Raw genomic sequence first — 20,495 nt, forward strand, 5'->3', positions numbered from 1 at the left:
AAAAGATGATAATCATGTTTTGATGAAAATATAAGAAACTTTGTGTAGTGATTGTACAGATATTTAAATATAGCTGCAGCAATTTCTGCAGCAATTCGGAAGACTCTTCCGGTTCCCCACATTGTCCGGACGCTCCATATACTTATAAAAATTGTTGCTTTAGTTGTTAGAAGGTGCATCGGTCTCATGAGTTCCGAAGGAACTCGGCTTTCATCATGAGACATCATAATTATTTGTTCAACTCCCAGGGCAGAGCTCCTTCGGGGGCTACTGCCGGTCCCCAGCCCGGATAAAGAAGGATGGTTGGGCATGGGTTTAGCGACCCCATCCCCTAGAAAACAACTTGCTAAAACAACCCTAACCAGGAAAAAATTATTCAAACCAAACCATTTTAATATACCTTAATTGCTAATCTTATTTTGAAAAATAGTATTATATAACAATCAGTTATATTGTTGATAAGATTATAGTTTGCACAGACATGCTCAGTATTGACATTTTGACTAGAAACTACCTATTGAATACCGGAATTATTGTGTACATTATAAATATGTTTAAATTAGGAAATAAACTGAATTGTATAAAACTTAGATGCTTAAATGTTAATTTACTTTAGAGGTAAGAGTTGTTGATAATCTTCCGATTACCATGGTAAGAGGAATCAATAATGTTAATGATACATTTTACTCGTTAGTTGTGAGAACCGTGAAATTTACACAATTTCATTGTTTCTATCTTGTTGTATTTTTCTTGAAATTACTTTCATTATATTACTCAATAAGGTTATCCATAATAATATTTCAGAGTTATCACTGTAATCACTAATGAAACCTTCTCGAGGATTTCAAATTATTTATATATTTATTAAAACTTTAAGCCAATGTAACATAATAGTCTCCAAGAGACTGAAGCCAAATTAATGAAATCTAGTAATATAATTAGATTATTACTAAAGAATTATTTCAATCGATCACATTTTCTTAATGATAGTAGACATAAAAGTTGCAGTCCATTTTGAATCGGTAATAAAATAAACACGGTTGTGTTTAGCCATTTAGACAGAAATTTTAATGACTTAATAGATTTTTTGCTAATATACGCCACACTTAAGTTTGACACGCAATTCAGTTACCTAACCAAAACTATATTCACGTGGTTACTGGTGTCATTTTTATCGATCACCCTGTAGTTAACTTAAAGGCTTGTACTAAATAATTGTTTATTAGAACTGTACATTGTTTTAACAATTATCAGTATGTGGTTGTGGATATTATTAAGTTTCTGGTTGACATCATGAATCGATTGATGTTAAACCACCATTGAAAACGTGGAAGCACTGGACAGCCGTTTCGTCCTACTGTGAGACTCCTTAGCAGTACGCATCCACGATCTCACACGCGGGATTTGAACTCAGTACCTTAAGTTTCACGCGAGAACGCCTAACGTCTAGACCATTGAGCCAGCATCCTACGGTGTTAATGTCTAACTTCAACCAATCCATAAAAATGTGCGACCGTCTTCCATTGTAGTGAGGTAGATACATGTCTCTATCTGATATGGATTAGCTCCACTGGTCACTGCTTATCACTAGAACTCCGAGAATTCCCTCATGAAGTTAGTCACTAGTGAGCACAGTTTCAACAATTATTGTCACCATCGAGACTTCCCCCTGTTTTTTATTTCTAAACATTTTCAAGATGCAATATTTTTCAAAGATAGTGACAATTGAAAGAGATTTCAATTGTGACGTTATTTTGTTTCATAATAGGATGTTAGTGATAATCGGTAGAAATTTCTCGTTGTCACTTTCATAGTAGTTAAAATTTATGAATATGAAAATCTGGTTGTTCTCATCAGAAGATTCAAATTGACTTCAGTATGTATATAGTAGTCAGAGGAATAACGATTTAACTGTTCAAATTGTGATTTATTTTCTATGGAAATATGTATTTGCATTGATTAGTCAATGAGAAGTAAACAATGTTCCGTATTTCACAGTTTGACAGTAATAGAATGATTTCAAGAGATTAACCAAAATACTTGAGATCAACTTATTCATTCAATTGTTTCATACACAAACTTATAATGATCAATTAGTGACTTGAATAGATTAGGATTATTTTGATAAGTTTTGAGTTTGAATCTCTCGAGGCGGGATCGTTGCTGCACACTGCTGAGGAGTCCCACAATAGGACGAAACGGTCGTCCAGTGCTTCCAGGTTTTCCATGGTGGTCTAGCTTCAATTAACTCATGATATCAACTATATATAAAAATTAATAAAAATCTCCACAAGCAACCACCTATTTTAATAAGTGTTAAGTTTTTCTTATAATCTGAATTTATTTCTTATATACTACTTTCATACTTAAAATGTATGAAAGAATAGTGGAAGCTTATGAAATCTATGTCGAAATGTAATTGCTTTGTTTTTTTAGTGATTTGCTAGAAATTTGATTATTGGGTAGAAAAAAAAACAGAAAAAAAAAGAGAAAAAAAATTTGAAGAATTTATTGATTCCTTTTGTAACTTAATAAAATAGTGTGGTGTGTAAAAGAGGAAGAATTTTTAAACATCCATTTTGGACAACTTCTTTTGGGTAACTCTATATTCTGATATATAATAATGAAAAAGTTTATTTATTTACTGACAACTAGATTGAAATACATATTTCTTTTTTTATCAATAATATACATAAAGCTTTTGATAAAGTTTTGTTCTTTGAGCTGAATGGTATGGTCGTGGAACTGACATCGTTCTTCTGAATGACATCATCAGTACAAACTTTTTTAACTAATGAACTTTTGATGATAATATATGTATATATATAAACTAAATGTAACCTTTCAAGAATAACCAGTAAAGTTAACCATCTAAATTCGTGAGAAATGAATTTGTTCTTATAAAGAAATATTGGCAAACAAATTGTTGATTTCATGCTAGTATGTTTGTTTGTTGATGAATGGATCAAGCGGTAATATCATGATACTAATTTAAATTTTAAAAAGAAAGCGGTTTCTATTCATGAAACTTTTGACAAAACATTTGTTTTAAAATGATCATTATACTCTGAATTCAATATCAGAATATTAATAATAATGTTCACATGAAGCAAGATTGAAATGTGCTAGTTTGAATATTACATTTAAACTACTGAATCAGAATCAAATGACTTATGGCATTATCGAGGCAGTCCGCACAGGATGCACATAGGCCAACAAGAGATTGATCAGTTGCAGTCCGAAATAACAATGGGAAGGTACAAGTAAACAACACCAAGTGAATTTAAACTTCACCACATTGCACATGCAAATGGATATCCGGACTCAGTAGCTGAGTGAATAACGTGATGGCGTTTGAAGCGAAAGGTACTGGATTTGAAACTCACAATGAACATCAACTGTAAGATGCATGCACATCCAGCTAACGAGTCCTAAATAGGACGGAACGCGCGTCCTGGATTCCACTGGTGGCCACTATCCATCTTTGCTTATAATGCATAACATTTGTTTTAAACATTCATTAATACATCATAGAAAATAAACGTATGAAAATCGACTATAATTTATTTAGAAATAATTCAATATTCAATAGTTATTTACGGTCAAATAGTTTACTTCAACATTGTTATAAAACGTCAATTTGAAAAGTGTATATCTACATTTGACAGATGATATACATATACGTTCATAGAAAACTGTCTAAAATAAAACAAACCGATGGGTATTCTAAGGTAAAGAAAATTTAGGTTAACAATAAACATTATTACTTGTCAATAAGTTCAGGGTTTATTTTTGACACAGTATCAGTGAAACATCAATAGTTTACGGTTTCCAGTCTTTGTTATTATTATTATTATTATTACATTTGTTTCATTACCAATCATTATCATGTTAAACTATAAAGAATCCTTATTTAAATATCAGAAATTCATCTCAACAAGTTGATTCATTTCTTTGTTGCCACCATTTAAATAGACTATTCGTTTTCTGAAAGTAAATGTAAATATAACTCTATTTAAAGCAAAGTTGGATAGGGGTTAGCAACAGAATCCAGTTTTACGCGCGTTTCGTTCTATTTAGGACTGTTCAGCTGGATGTACCTGCATCTCACAGTTGATGTTCACTGTGGGACTCGAACCCAGTACCGTCGGCTTCAAACGCCATCACGTTATCTACTTAGCTACTGAGTCCTGATATCCGTTTGCTTGTGCAATGAGGTGAAATTTAAATTCCCTTGGTATTGTTTGCTTGTATCTTCCCAAGTGAATTATAAATCCATTTTATTGAAATTATTATTATAGAGTTGAGATCGTGAGTCAATTGAAGCTAGACCACCATCGAAAACCTGGAAGCACTGGACGGCCGTTTCGTCCTATTATGGGACTCCTCAGCAGTGCGCATCCACGATCCCGCACTCGCGAGATTCGAACCCAGGACCTACCAGTTTCGAGCCAGAGCCCTTAACCGATAGACCACTGAGCCGGCATCCAACGGTGTTAATGTTTAACTTCAACTGATCCACGAAATTGAGCAACCATTCATCAATGTCATCAGTGAGTTACTATCTCACAACAGACCTGGTTGAACTCCACCGGATGCTGCTTCTCACTAGAACTCCAGGAAATACCTCATGGAGTCAGTCACTAGTGAGCACATGATCATTATCAGAAGGGGTTTCGTGGAGATTTTAGTAATTTTTTCAATTGATTCACGATTTCAACTCTATAAAAAAATTATTAAAATCTCCACAAAACCCCTTCTGAAATTATTATTAGTCAATTGTGAAATCATAGATATACATTTACAAGAACGTATTAATTGACGAGAAACTGATAAACAGTGTTATTTGGTATTCGGTGATTTGCAGAGTAAAGCCAGTTTGTGATAAAAAATGGATATTTAACTCTATAATCTTTGTATTGTGTTTGACCTATTGAGCCCCCAAATGTCCTGGCACGGCCGAGAGTGAGGAGAGTCCGCTCTCCCTCTCGAAATGTTCTTACGTGACAATGCTTATATAACCTCTGCCAGGGAAGTCCTACTCACTGCCTTCTCGTGGCGGGGGTGTTGTTTACGAAATAGAGAGGACGAAAAGCGAATGTCTGGGATGGTGGACACGGAAAGTCCACCTAGCTGAGTTGGAAAACCCTGATTCCAAACCAATGGTGCACATGGGCTCCAGTATCCTGGAGGCACAAATGGTGTATGAATCAATCGTTGGTCACCGGCTACCTTGAGACTGCCTTGTGGATCGGACGTTTAGGTCAAATGCTCCGAGCGTGGCCCCCTAAGGAAACCACCTGCTTCTTCTTGGGCACCCGGGGACTATCACAGCCCTCACACAAATCAAATAGGAGTTATGTGGCGCATATATATCTGGTGCCCCTCTGTACCAATATTTATGTGCCTAAATAATAATCTTAATAATAACATTGGATAACATTCATTGTGATTGTGAAAAATAAACAAACATGATTATTTTCAATATCTTATTTTGTTCTTCAAACAAAAACAATATCTAGAATTGAAACTTCAAACTAATCAACTGAATTTCTATTTTGAATTAGAATTGTTTATCCATTGATTGAACAGTAAAAAACCAAGCTAAATTTGACAACTGGTTGATCTTATTTTGTCGGTCTTTGATAAAGTAAGAAATCAAATGAACTACCTTATGGATTCATAGCCATAACGTTGTGTGAGAACCATTTAAATGCAATCTAATGAATCATATGGAGTTTTTGAGTCCCCTGATTTAAATAATCTAATTTCAGAGCTTTCATTGTTGTTTTGGAAATTATCATCAGTGCATACTTCATACAGAATTGAGATTCTTAGTTATTTCACAAGTCTTAAAACAATTTATTTCGATGACCTAGATTGTGACTGGTTATCCTCAAAAGTTACATTGTTTTCATAACGAAATCAATTAAAGAAACTGTGAAAAGATGCCACCAAAAATACAACTGTCAAAGAAGACACATATCATGTCATGTGAAGACAAATTGTAGCAAATTTAATAAATACTACACTGGATAAAGTAAGCGTTCTCTCGACCTACGCATACACGGACATAAACTATCAGTAAAACAACGTGATACATTATCAGTGTTATCATTACCTATAGACAACTATGGATTTAAATTCGACTTGGAGGACATTGAAATTCTCGGTAGTGAGAATTCAACAATATATTCAACAATAAATTTAATTGTTTGAAATGTCTGACTTAAAATTAGGTCAGAAATGATAGACCTACCATAATATGTATGCTTAAGATAATTTAGTAGTAAATTGACTACGAAATTATCATTTGGAAATTGATTGTTCTAAAAATAAACGACATTTAAATCTAAGATTACTGACAAATTATCAATCGTCCAATATATTCACATAAATGGAATGCACAAGAAGTTTGCTCTTTTTCAATGTGTTGACATGTCTAATGATATAAAACTGAGAGTTGATAGACAGGGAAAATGAACTGCAACATAATATTTTACACAATTCAATCGATCTACACATGTTAACGACTTTGTTTTATGAGGATTTGTATAGTTGCATGGTAGTTTATGTCACTGAGTCAAACTGTCTGGAAAAACTAGTGAGAGTGAAAAATGATAGAATAGCTGTTATAATATATTTTAGTGCTGTATTCCTACTCAAGAATGAAAGTATAATTTAGACGTTTACTAATCTACATTCTATAACCTTCATGTATTATCATTATGAATGAAAAATCAGATTGTGTTACAGGAGAATAACTTTCTAGTGCAGAATTATTACACTTCACATATTACAGTTTCTGACTGAAACCTATCGAAATTCGTTAATATTATATGGATGAATGGACTGTGAAAACATATTTACATTGCCAAAACAATATCAATCGAAATGTGAAACTATCTGAAATGTAATTCAGTAAAATTAAGTAAAATCTGCTAAGCTCTGAAATTCAATCATCTAACTATGTGAATTCGATAACATCAAATACATGCACCTGAGCTATAAACCTTTATTCTGATTCATATTTCCATCATTCCAACTAATCCTATCCCAATAAAATAGAATCATGTAGGTTATGGTTATTCATCCATTAAATGTATCACTTAGTAACAAAATAATATTCACTTACTGTATTGTATTTTTTTTTCTGACAAAAATGTGTATTTTGTTGTTTGTTTACATTGTTTTCTACTAAAACATTTACATTATTGGAAAAAAATATGTTTTGTTTTTTCTCGAATATAAATATATATAGTACTTAGATTTGTAAAGAAAAATGTTAACACAGTATTTCCCCCCCCCCACTCATTTCAATATTGTACATATCTATACTTATATGTTTATTATTTAAGAATGATTAATTATGAATAGGTTATATGAATTGGTCAAACAGAACTTAAAAAAATTTAAAAAAAAAAATTGATCTTTGAACTTCAAAAGAAACAAGAAAAAACAAATGTGAACCTGATTTATTACTTGCCAAATTGTTTATCAGTCAACAAATACATTCATTCATTTAAACAAAGAATAGTTTTTGAATTATCACTTTAGAATAATGTAGTTGAAGCTTAGTTTACATGTATACCATGTCGAATAAGTTCGGTTAAATGGTGCTTTAGGATCAAACATGTGAATAACATTATATATAATTTCAAAATACAAAGATAACTAAGAAATGTAAGATAATTAGTGGTATTGCATGTTGAACGTCTTCTTCATCTAGTCAATACAGAAATGTGTTCTTGTTGATATGTTATTCAATTAGTAAATTAATTCGCAAAATGAATGTTTGTATATTCAACCATGATTATATGATATTTGGTGTTTTGCTACTTTAACATATTTATTCTGAACATGACGTAATCTAACTAATCGTTTGGTGATTATATTCATCTTGTTACAGAAAGATTATATGACTTAATTATACTGTAATAGTTTAGTGAATTTCAATGCTCATATGAACATCATATTTTGACAGTAAATTAATTTGTCGTATTCGTAACGGAGATAAACTTTCAATACATGAATCCAAGTAAACTCTAATTACTTACTTATCTACTTACACCTGTTTTCCCTCGTGGAGGAGCAAAGACCACTAACCAGCGCTCCCCGCTCAACTCTATCCTGAGCAATTCTTTCCAATTATTCTCAATTGCTACTCATTCTTCTGATATCTGCTTCCATTTCTCGACGTAGTGTGTTCTTTGGCCTTCCTCTTTTCCACTTCTCTTCAGGATTCCATGTTAGAGATTGTCTCGTGATGCAATTCGGTGATTTCCGTAATGAATGTCCTATCCACTTCCAATGTCTTTTCCTAATTTCCTCTTCAGCTGGAAGATGATTTGTTCTCTCCCACAGTATGCTGTTGCTGATTGCGTTGAGTCAAAGAACATTGGGGATCTTGCGTAGATAGCTGCTTATAAATACTTGAACCTTTTTGGTTATGGTCAAACTATGTTAGAGGAAATACTTATAACAAATGCTATTTTTAGTTTTCAAGCATTAACCATTCTATGCAATTTAACTTTTTCGGATTGGTTTAGTTTGCTGCACAAGGGGGTCTTTATTAAATCATATTTCCAGAGATCATAGTTGATTAATTTACATTAGCTGACAGTAACTATTTCCTGAGCAACTCTTTTGTTTAAATTCGATAACTTCAAAAGAAATATCAAATCACCTACCTTCAGATTGTCATTTAAAACCATGTTATTTTAAGCTAACTCATGAAATGAATCGGCCACCGATTGTGTTTTATATACTACTGATCCAATGTATCCAAGTAGTTAAGAGCCAACATTCAGATTTCTCAAATGAATAACCATACTGAAATTGAAATCTTTCAAATAAATCCTAAATTAGTATATATATATATATATATACATGTTTACATTAAACCTAACTTAATACTATTAGTTTGAATTGAACTATAGAAACTAATGTGTAGAACGTTGGTTTTTCATAACCACTTTCTATTCTGTACATAATTTCCATAGCCTATGTTCAAGCTTCCTTTCTTTTTCACAAATTACATAATTTTCTTTATTAGTTCCTGTATCATCATTTTGTTGATTGAAAATGTAGCGTACTAATTATACCATCTAAATTCAAGTTATGTAATTCATCCAATAGTAGTTCAAACTGTTTTTGTTAGAAATTTCAATCGATATATTATGAATGACAGGTTTCAATGAGGTCATAAATAAGTGTATGTTATTGATTATACATAGTATCTGTTAATCAAAGATATTCATTTTCTGAAAATATTTTGTTTCTCCCTAACATATTGTCAATCAAATTTTAATCTTTATTAATGTTTTCATTTCAGTATTTGCCTCAGTGTATGTACACAGAAGTAAGTGTACACAAGAAAGTATAAAAGCTTTATGAATGATTCTATGTTATTAATACTCAGTCATATTACAAAATGTCTTTCAATTCCTCGATATTATACCATATTTATCGGTCATGTAGAGAAAACCTACTTAAAAGTGTATTGCTTCTAATATGAAACTTTAACCAATGTGAACTACTACAATTTTGATTATTGATGATGATAGTCTATTTTATTTATTTATTCAAACACATAAATATTTCCACAAAGGGGCACCAGATACATATGCGCCGCACAAATCTTATTTGATTTGTGTGAGAGCTGTGATAGTGCTCGGGTGCCTAAACTGAAGCAGGTGGTTTTCTTAGGATGCCACACCCAGAGCCTTTGACCTAAAGGTTTAATCCTCAAAGCAGTGGATCATCGTGAGAAAATGCAGTCCCATGGTAGTCGGTGAACAACGATTGATTCATAAGCCATTTGTTCTTTCAGGATCCTGGGGCCCATGTGCACCATTGGTTTGAAATCAGGGTTTTCCGACTCCCCTAGGTGGACTCGCCGTCTCCACCTAACCGGTTAAAGCGCCGGACATTCGCTTTACGTTCTCTCCATTTCGTAAACAACACCCCCTCCACAAGAAGTCAGTGAGTAGAACTTGCCAGGCAGAGGCTATATACGCGTGGCCATGTGAGTGCATTTCGAGAGGGAGAGCGGACTCTCCCCACTCACGGCCGTACCAGGGCATTTGGGGGCGATGACATTCTGTTGATTAAGAAATACTACAACAGATAGATTTGAGAAATCTATCGAAATTCATCAAATCTAACTAACTTCGTAAAAGAATTTGTCTGTGTGCACATACTTTAGGTAAACTAAGAATATAAGTGAAAAAATATCTATAATTTTAGAACAATAAATATACGATTTCAGATTTAAAAAATTAGATATTATTGTATTCATCAATCATCGTCACAGTTTTTCTTCATTAAAGTCAGGAACAGATCAAAATCTTTTTTTATTTAATTTATTATGGGATCGTGAATACAAACAAACGTAGAATTTTAATCAAGTGATATCTAGTTCCGTAAATAATTTTAATCCAATAATAATATTATGCAAAAATATTATGAGAAATACACAGTAGTTTTTATCAAAATATATTGTTTATAACTGAGATTGAAATAGGGTCAGTGATTTTTAGCCATTCACATCTACATCTACAAAGCTCCGAAATGGTCAGGTACGGCTGAGGGCGGGGAAAGTCGGCTTTCCCTCTCCAAATGCTCTCACATGACAACGCGTATACAGTCACTCCCACGGAAGTCCTACTCAATGTCTTCTCAAAGCGAGGGTGTTGTTTACGAAAAGCAAATGTCCGGCGCTTTAACCAGGTTGGTTAATATAAAGGATCCACATAGAGGAGTTGGTAAACCCTGATTCCAAACCAATGGTGCACATGGGCTCCACTATCCTGAGGGAACAAATGGCGTATGAATCAATTATTGGTCACCGTCTGCCATGGGACCGCATCTCCTGACGTCGCTCCACTTCCTTGTGGATCAGACATAATGGTCAATGGCTCCGCGTGTGGTCCCCTAAGGAAACCACCTGCTTCTTTTTAGGCACCCAGGCAGTACCACACCCCATACACAAATCAAGTAACTTGTGTGGCGCATATGTATTCCATGCTCCTTTGTACCAATATTTATGTGTTCAAATAAATAAAGTCTGCTAAAAGTCCATCGTTACTATGTAGTCATTAAAGTTGACAACGATATTAACCTTCACGTTTCACCATTTTGATTTACAGAAATAATTTCGACGAAATGATCCATGAACATTTTACCACATCATATGATTATCATCTTGTATAGATCACGCTAGGCAAAAATTTTCTAAAGGATATAAGATGTGGAGATTTCAATAAAATTTTGGTATAGTAGATATTTCAAAACTAAAAAAAAGTGAAATAAAAGTTTTGACAAATTAACATCAGAAGTTTAAATTGCTCTATGTAACTGATGTATGCGTATGTATAGATATATGTAGTACTGTAATAATCAGTAATCATATAACTTTGTAGGTGACAAATTGTAACAAATTTATTAATATCTGATAGTTAGTGATTTATTATATTGATCGACAAAAGAAATTTACTGGTTAGATAACTAGGTGTAGTAATTAACCTTGTATTTTGTAATTGAACATGGAATAACTATGAAGAAGTCAGTTTATGAGTTGGGAAATATAATAACAAATAAACAACAGTCAGTTTTGGTCTTTTAGATCAGAATGAAGATCAATTAGCTTAATGTTGTACTATGCTTCTCCACGAAGGGTAACAGGCGTAAGTAAGTAAGTAAGTATGTACTTGTAAAATTAAATATTAAGGATGAGAACCCTAACAGCATAGTTAAATCCGTCTAATTGTGAATGAAAACAGAAAGAATGAAGTGTTGAACTTAATGAAAATAATGATGACACATTATCCACTTAATTTAATTATAAACAAACACACAACTTAACTGAAGTTAAAACCACTTGGGTTATTATAGATTCTTTCTTTTAAAGAGTAATATTTAGACTATTGATGAGATTAAAAGTGTACTATCCATATGATGTAGCACATAAACAATATATTATACAATATACAGTGTAGAATATACATACACTATGATTTAAAGGAATATTATGGCGTTGTGTATTTATATCTGTCTTACATTTAAAATAAAATTGTCTGTACTTATTCATGAATAATAGAATTCCACTGATGACTAAAAGAAAACATTAAGTGGCAATAATTTTGTTTCGATTTAAATTAAGAGAACTTCAAGTGGAATCTTCTAACTGACGTTTATACTGATGATGTCATTTAGAAGAACAATGAAAACTTCATAACCAAACCATTCAGCTTAGAGAATAAAACTCCATCAAAATCATTTACCTGAGCTACAAATATTCTACATCACCTAGAGAATCCAATAGATTATTTTTAAGGATCCTAGATTTAATCTAAATGTTTGGTGTTTATGAAGTATATTTGTATAACTACAGTGATAATTTAGAAAAAAAACACATTGTGTGGAAAAATAACAGCGGGACTTATTGAAGGTTTCAATTATGGATTGAAATTGGAATGATTGATTAATAGATGGGAATAAGTAAAATTTTAATTCCTTGACATATCATAATTATTAACCTACGGTTATTCGACACTAAACACATTAAAAATCTGATTTGTTCAGCTTATTGACTATATGAATAACAACATGCATAGTAAAATATTAATACACAATCAAATCACGATGCGATACTCTTCATTACTTCACATTTGCCGAATATTTCAGTCCAATACATTATACAATGTATATTTCTTAAAATCGATACATTAGTTCAGATACAATTTAAAGTTAGCTGTTTTTCAGTTTTTCCATGGCCCTAAAAAGATACTAAATGTGAATTAAATATTCAGAATGGTGATCAATCTGTGATATTCTATATGTGTTTAATAGTTAGATAGTTTTCCTGGTGTAAGATGCATGAAAAGTATGGCTCAGTGTTTGATATTTTCTATAAACGGTTTACACACGTCAAAAAGGTAGGTTTTATAATTCCATATATGGTCGACAATTAATATCAAATATACCTAAGGATATTATTAAAACTCCATCTGTTTTAGATTTCATCTACGTTATCAATATAGGATTCTATTACCTAATATGTTCTCTTTGATCGAGTATTTACTTTTTCATCTGAATGGTTCTTTTTATTTCAGATCAATACTCTTTATACGTCTTGTGTTGTAATCTCTATAGTTTGGATTGATTAACTGCTGTATTACAGATGTTATCATTATTATAGGTCACTGACCAAGAACCTTAGGAACAAGGTTCGGCTTTAATAAATTACAAAAATGACAAATATATTCGTTTGAATTATCTTTCCATTTACAGACCAAGTAATGTAGCCATCATATTATTAACAGAGACTATCTAGTTGAACGGTAGAATTATTAACCGGATCATTCTAAAGTCTAAGAGATATATACTCTATTCAAACATAGGATACAAGATATTTGTTACTTCAACTATGGTTTACAATAAATGAAAACATGAATTATTATCTTTGATAAGTAGGTTGATTGACATATGAGAATAACTTTGTATATTGTCTTACTCAAGTAACAAAATATTTAAACATCTATATTAAAAAAACATTGTTGACTTACTAGATTTCATGTTTGAATCCGGCGATTGATTTCCATTCATTTGACCTTCTTTCATTTCTGTAGATTGTTTATATTCAGTTGAATCAACTGTATTGTATTTTGGTACCAATAATAAACAATCTTTTAAGCCTAATTCACAAGTTTCTTCACAGAATTGAATATTTTTCTCTAATAAATCCTATATGTTTATTATTATCCATAGTATTATTATTATTAGTATTGATTGAAACATATTTGATTATATTCCAAATTATTATGTTCATTAAAGAGAAGAAGAAGAAGAAGAAGAGAGTAACGGTAAAAAAAACTTTAATAGTTGAACATTGAAGTAAAATGTACAATATGGTTTATTTAGTAACCCCTAGTTTTTTTCACCATTATGATAGGATATAAAACATTTTTTTTTTAGGAAATCATAGTAACTATCAGAATGATATTCATTCAAGACAATTTCTCACTTTTCTTAAAAAGTATATACATGGATACAAATTGTTGTTATGTGATATTTTGTAGCTCTCAGAAATAGTGTATGATTAGTTCCTGGGAGTTGTTTTTTTGTTGTTGTTTATTTTTTTCCTTTTAAAGGAGTTTTTTTAGTTAACCGAGTTTCGGTTTTACGAATTTTATTTTGTAAGTAATATGTGTAAACAGAATGTAGTAAGAATTATAATTCTTCTTGTATTAACTGTTATGCACCAATCATCTATTTTTTTCTTTACAGTTCATAATCCACTAAACATATTAACCGAATGAATTCTAGTATTGTGATTATATTACTAGTAATATAGTCTCATTCTTATTTTACTTGTCTTCAATTGCATCATATGGGGTACAATTGGAATATAGTGGTTATTTGCATTTAGTGTGTGTGTGTGTACGTATTTGAAGGTGTACATAATTTTACGTGTTCACATTGGTGTATTCAGTATTTATTTGCCTGTGTATAGGTGTATCTGTGGGTGTGGGAAACTGTTTAGTCCTTTTTCTAATAAAAAAACAACTTTCTAAACGAACAATTTATTCCTGAATATCTTCAAAGACATAACTGTTTATTTTCGCAAGTATAAATTTATGTTTAAACACAGTATTGTCCAAAATAAATTTTTTCTTTGGTGTAAGCTAAGGACACCTGTGTAACTTGAAAAAGGTGAAAATGCGCCTTTTCACAATACTACCTAAAAAACGTTGTCAAGACAAGTGAACATGTTTTCCTCACTTAGTTAATCATAATCATTTCTGGAATAGAAAGTTTTTGTACAAGTTCTAATCAACGAAGTCGTTGATGTAGGAGACAGTTGATGAATTCTTTCACTCGATCAGTAACCTTGAATACTACACCTTGTTGGTTGAACATAATCGTTATTTAAAATTATGAATTCAAGTTAAATATCACATCTTCATAAGAGAATCATTTAATGTTACATTGCTGAGGTTAATGTTATAGGGAATTTGCTAGTTTTTTCACTATTAACACCTGACATAAACAAAATACATTATAGTATCTTTTTGCTACACGAGTCTTAAGTAGGACAAAACACGCATCAAACTGGATTTCACTGCTAGCCACTATCTATCTTTGCTTATACTACTTGTGACTTAAGGCAATATCGAGACAGTCCGCACAAGATGCAAATATGCCAACAAGAGACTGATCGATTGCAGTCTTAAACAACAATGGGATAATACAAGCAAACAGTACCAAGTGAATTTTGTTATACTGTTTAAATTTCATTTATATACTGAGGGTCGTTGAGATGTTCGGTTCAAATAACGATATTCTCAAGTTTTAGCTATGAATATGTGGGTATATCGTAGTACATTAATTGCTATAATAAAAGTTCATGCTTTCAACCATACTTAGTTAGCAAGGTCGATAGTTTATATTTAAGAATATCATTTCGCAGGTTTCAATTAATCGATGTATTTTGTTTTATCCACTCTTACACATTGAAACAGTGGTCATATCATTAACAACTCGAAATCTTATAAATTGCCAGTTTCGTCTATTCGTATAATTGTTCTTAGATGACATGAGTATATTCATAAGGTAGACTGAATTTTATGGTGAAACACAATACCTTGTCATCACAAGTACTCTACAATTTGCTTTGATGGTTTGGAAACAAAAATACTCATGTCAACCATAAAATAACTCGAAAAGATCACTAGATATATAGTATGTTTAAATAAAGTGGAGCATACACTAATCATGATCAGATGTAATGTGGACCATTTATTAATTCCATTAAAGTGCAAAACACTATATACACCATTAATCAATAGTTTTATACATAGTTATCAAGATGTAGGCATGTGTAAGAATCTCGATCTTCAATCTCATTGTAATCAGTCAATATTGTATTACAAATGTTTGACAAAAAAACACTCTTAGAAGATTAATGTTAAGTTATTCAACAGTAAATAACATAGAAATCACCATCTGACTTCGTAATAGTACTTCAAAAGTTTCTTTTAAATAGATCCATATGAAAATATTTTAGCTCCTAGTGCTAACACATGAAATTGGTAATACATTACAAATCATTTTTTGATCGAATCAGTAGGTAACTTTCAAATTTTAATAATTCCAGTTATTAAAATAAATGCAAAAATAATAAGCCATCAGTACAGAAAATATGTATAAGAATAGTAGTAAGTAAGATCCAAATCGAGATCTTAAAGATAAAGATCACACAAAAAGAAGTTTTCACTGTATTAGTATTCAATAGGCATCTGTAACTATGATATATAACATAGTTCGTAGTTATTCTACCCTGAACTGATATGATTTTGCTAATGTACTAACATTTCACTGAAGCCTCTGGTTATTCATCTCATACTATCCATTAAAGGGAATAAGAGAATGTTTATGGTAACATCGATTCATTTAATTTTGACAGCTTTGATTCCATAGAGATAATAAATATGTTTCAAATGCATTGGGCATAGTTCAAACATTGAATACACAATAATTAACATTAACCCCGATACAATTCAAAGGTTTATATAACTATTGAATTTCAACGACTAAATAATGGTTATCAATGGAATCAAGTTTAATGCGCGTTTAGTCCTCTTTAAGACTGGTTAGATGGATGTACCTGCGTCTCAGAGTTGATGCTCACTCTGGGACTCGAACTCAGTATCGTTCGCTCCAAACATCATCACGTTATCCACTCCGCTACTGAATCCATCTTTGCTTAGAATACTTGTGAATAAGGGCAGTATCAAGGCAATACGCACAGTATGCACATATTGCCAATATGAGACTGATAAATTGCAGTGGTAAACATCAATGGGAAGATTCAAATAAGCAATACTAAAAGAGTTTACTTTATTGATATTTAAAATGAAATATAAATGCAAATGTTAACAAATTGATATTTCAATGCTTATCTATGGAAAATAAAGATATTTCATGAGTAAATGAAACTTATGTCCATCAATGTGATTTCCTTCAAGCTTTTTTCCAAGATAATAAATTCGTTGAATTGTTATTATCAGTTGGATAAATCAATTTTTCAGTTTTTTTTTCCCTTTTTTGATGATCTAGATCACTGGATATTTCACTTGTACATTGTTTATAGTAAAATTTAACACCAATGTTAAATGTTTAAAAAGAGTATATTTTTAGTTTAGATTTGTAAATCAACATCCACAAAGTGTTCTTAACAACTTTACCAATTGATTCATGCTTTCAACTATGAAAATACTGAAATCTCCCCAAAACCCCTTCTGAATATAATCATATGCTTACTGGTGACTGACTTCAAGAGATATTTCCTGGAGTTATAGTGGGAAGCAGTGACCAGTGGAGTTCAACTACGTCTGTTGTGAGATAGGAACTCACTGAAGATAATTGGTTAACGGTTACTCAACTTCATGGACTGGTTGAAGTTAGACATTAACACCATCGGATACCGGCTCAGTGGTCTGGAGGCTATGCGTTCACGAGCGAGACTGATAGGTCCTGGGTCGTGGATGTGCACTGCTGGGGAGTCCCACAATAGGACAAAACGGTCGCCCAGTGCTTCCAGGTTTTCCTTGGTGGTCTAGTTTCAAATGACTCAAGCATTCAATTATGAATTTACCAAATCTATTTTTCATGATAGTCGACATGTGTAACTTCTCAATGTAAATATTGTCATAATTAATGTGAAAACTGATCATTAATGATATGAAGGTTATAGAAAACCTTCTAGACTTGTTCGGTTATTGTAGTTCCGAATTATTAGATTTTTAAAAAAAATATATGAGTAGTATTGATATTCTTGAACATTTTCGACATGGAATGTTTATGAATAAAATATCTAAGCCAAGAATTATCTGATAAAGACTTTTAACAATGGAATAATGAATAAAATTGTTGAATCTAGTAATCATGTCCTACATATTATCGATATAACTAAGCACTGATATAGTGTTACTAATATTCTTACTAATCAGAGATTATATTGTTTAGGGTTTGGAGTAATCGAGTTGAAAATATAATAAAAACAGAGCTGGCTATTTCAGTTTAAAGGACGTGAAAATCTCATCTGAATTGGTAATTTTAGAGTCAGCATTAACGTACGTTCAGTTGAAAAGGGAACAACATAACTATTAGAGATTTCTTTAATAGTATGTATTGAGGTTTATATATGTAATTATAATTATTTTGTTTGTTTATTCTTGGAAAATGGATACAGAATTCAAATTTCAATAATTATGTTTCTGGTTGAGATAATGAACAGATTGATGTTAGACCACCATTGAAATCTTGGAAGCATTTAACCGCCAATTCGTCCTATTGCGGGACTCCTCAGAAGCGTTCATCGACGATCATACTCGCGGGATTCGAACCCAGGGCCTTTGGTCTCGCGCGCGAACTCTTAACCTCTAGACCACTGAGTCGGTATTCATTTACAAATTCGTAATAGATCTTAAAATGTGGCAAGTCTTTTAATACTAAAAAGAGTCATTGAAAATTATAGTCAAATAACCTTCAACACAACTAGCATCACCGAGTCAATACACTTGAATTCCTAATAGTTTACACTATGGGTTGATTTTAGTTAGGTCGCCAATAAAAACTAGCAGACAATGACTAGTCGTTTCATCTCATTATGGGACTCCTCTGCAATCTAAATCGACGATTTCACCACAAAAGATAAGACTTATAAGTTTCAATCTCTCAGCAAGCAAGACATATAAACGTTTCATAGGACCATTCGAAAATTAACTGACCAAAAGCATTGTCTTTTATGAACCGAGTGTATAAATTAAATTCAGGCTTGAAATCTTTAAGACAATTCACACAAAATCTAATGCTTTAAACGGAATGTGTTAAGTACAATTACAAACTCCCACTGTGAAATCAGATAACTTGACTAATCCAGAATTTAATGATTTTGTTGAACATTCATCTTCATTAAAATGTCAGTTATTTGGATATGAATGTTTATAATTAAATATACGTGTTCAGTTTTGATTTAACAAATAAAACAGTCTAAAATAAATTATTTAATTGAGATGGAAATCTATTAGTAAACTACACTGAAGTGACTGACAATGCCAGTTTAATTTTTGTTCATAGTAATATGTTCACGGTAATATAAAACATTACATTCTTTATACACTACTGATTGATGAAATAAGTAGTTTAAAACCATCAGTATAAACAAGTACCATATCTGTAAATTCTTCAAGTCACTGGCTGACAGTCGAGATCTAGAAATTTTCAGACGGAATCAGCTTGCCCAAATAAAATGATTATCTCTCAACATGCTTAGTTATTAGTTCATTAATTTTTTGTTTTCTATAAATTCACGATGCTTGATAGGATATTTCTTCTCTAAAAAGTATCCAGTGCACAATAACTTTGTTTACCATTCTAAACTAAAAGAGTAATAAAAGAGCTTCATCAATAAGTCCTTTCCAAGACTGTGTATACGCCTTGATAACAAATCCAAACTAACACAGAACCCAGATCCGAGAGGTTTCTTGTCGATCACTTATCATATATACACAATGCACGCTATATCGAATCATTTATATTAGTGGCTACATTGCATCATGATCGATAGAATTCAGTAAGCAATAAAAGAACTAGATAGACATGAAGTTAAACACTGCTAAGTTATTACTAGAACACAAGTGCAAAAACTATTTATTCTTAGTACCTTCGATAACTATTACCATTTATAAACAATAGGGATAATGTAAATTTTTAAAAATGCTTTATGTGAGTTTTGTTTAGAACAAAAAAGATGTCTGTAGTCCATGCTAAGAAACTAAAGTAAGATTAAAAAAAAGTGTATGAAAGTCTAAGTCTAAGAGATTCATTAATAATGAACATAATGAGGAGAATAAGGTAATTTATTTCGTCTAAAAGATTATTATTTTAATATATCTTTATGATGTGATTAGTAGTAGAATACAACAACCATACAATTCGTTTGTTTTGTAGTGATTAACTGATATCGTGTCTATGCTGGCCTTATTCAGATATTTTCTATCTATATTTATTCTATAGACAAGATTTCCTTATTCCAACTCTTTAATACAGAAAATAGTTTTCCATGAAATAACATATACTGGAAAAGTATTAGGAACCATGTTTCAATTAACATATGATTCATTCTAGTATAGGAATCCTCAAGTTTCGCTACTCTCTCCTATTAGTTAACGTTACGCTTGTCAACTAGTTAGTTTACGAATCAGTTTACCTAACTCTTAGACATTTAATTCTTTTCACTGTCATTCAGTTACAATCTAATATTGATTGAATAATTATTATTTATCAGATTTCTATGATTTTCATGTTAACTTCAGTTTGTGGCATATCAGCATTTTCAATTATTAGATGAACATAGATAGGAAACTAGGAAATGTTTTACCCGTTTTGTTAGATCATTCATTAAAGATATTTATTCAAAAAGGTAGCAA

The sequence above is a fragment of the Schistosoma mansoni genome, chromosome W (genome assembly GCF_000237925.1).
Source record: "Schistosoma mansoni strain Puerto Rico chromosome W, complete genome".
Taxonomy (NCBI): Eukaryota; Metazoa; Platyhelminthes; class Trematoda; order Strigeidida; family Schistosomatidae; genus Schistosoma; species Schistosoma mansoni.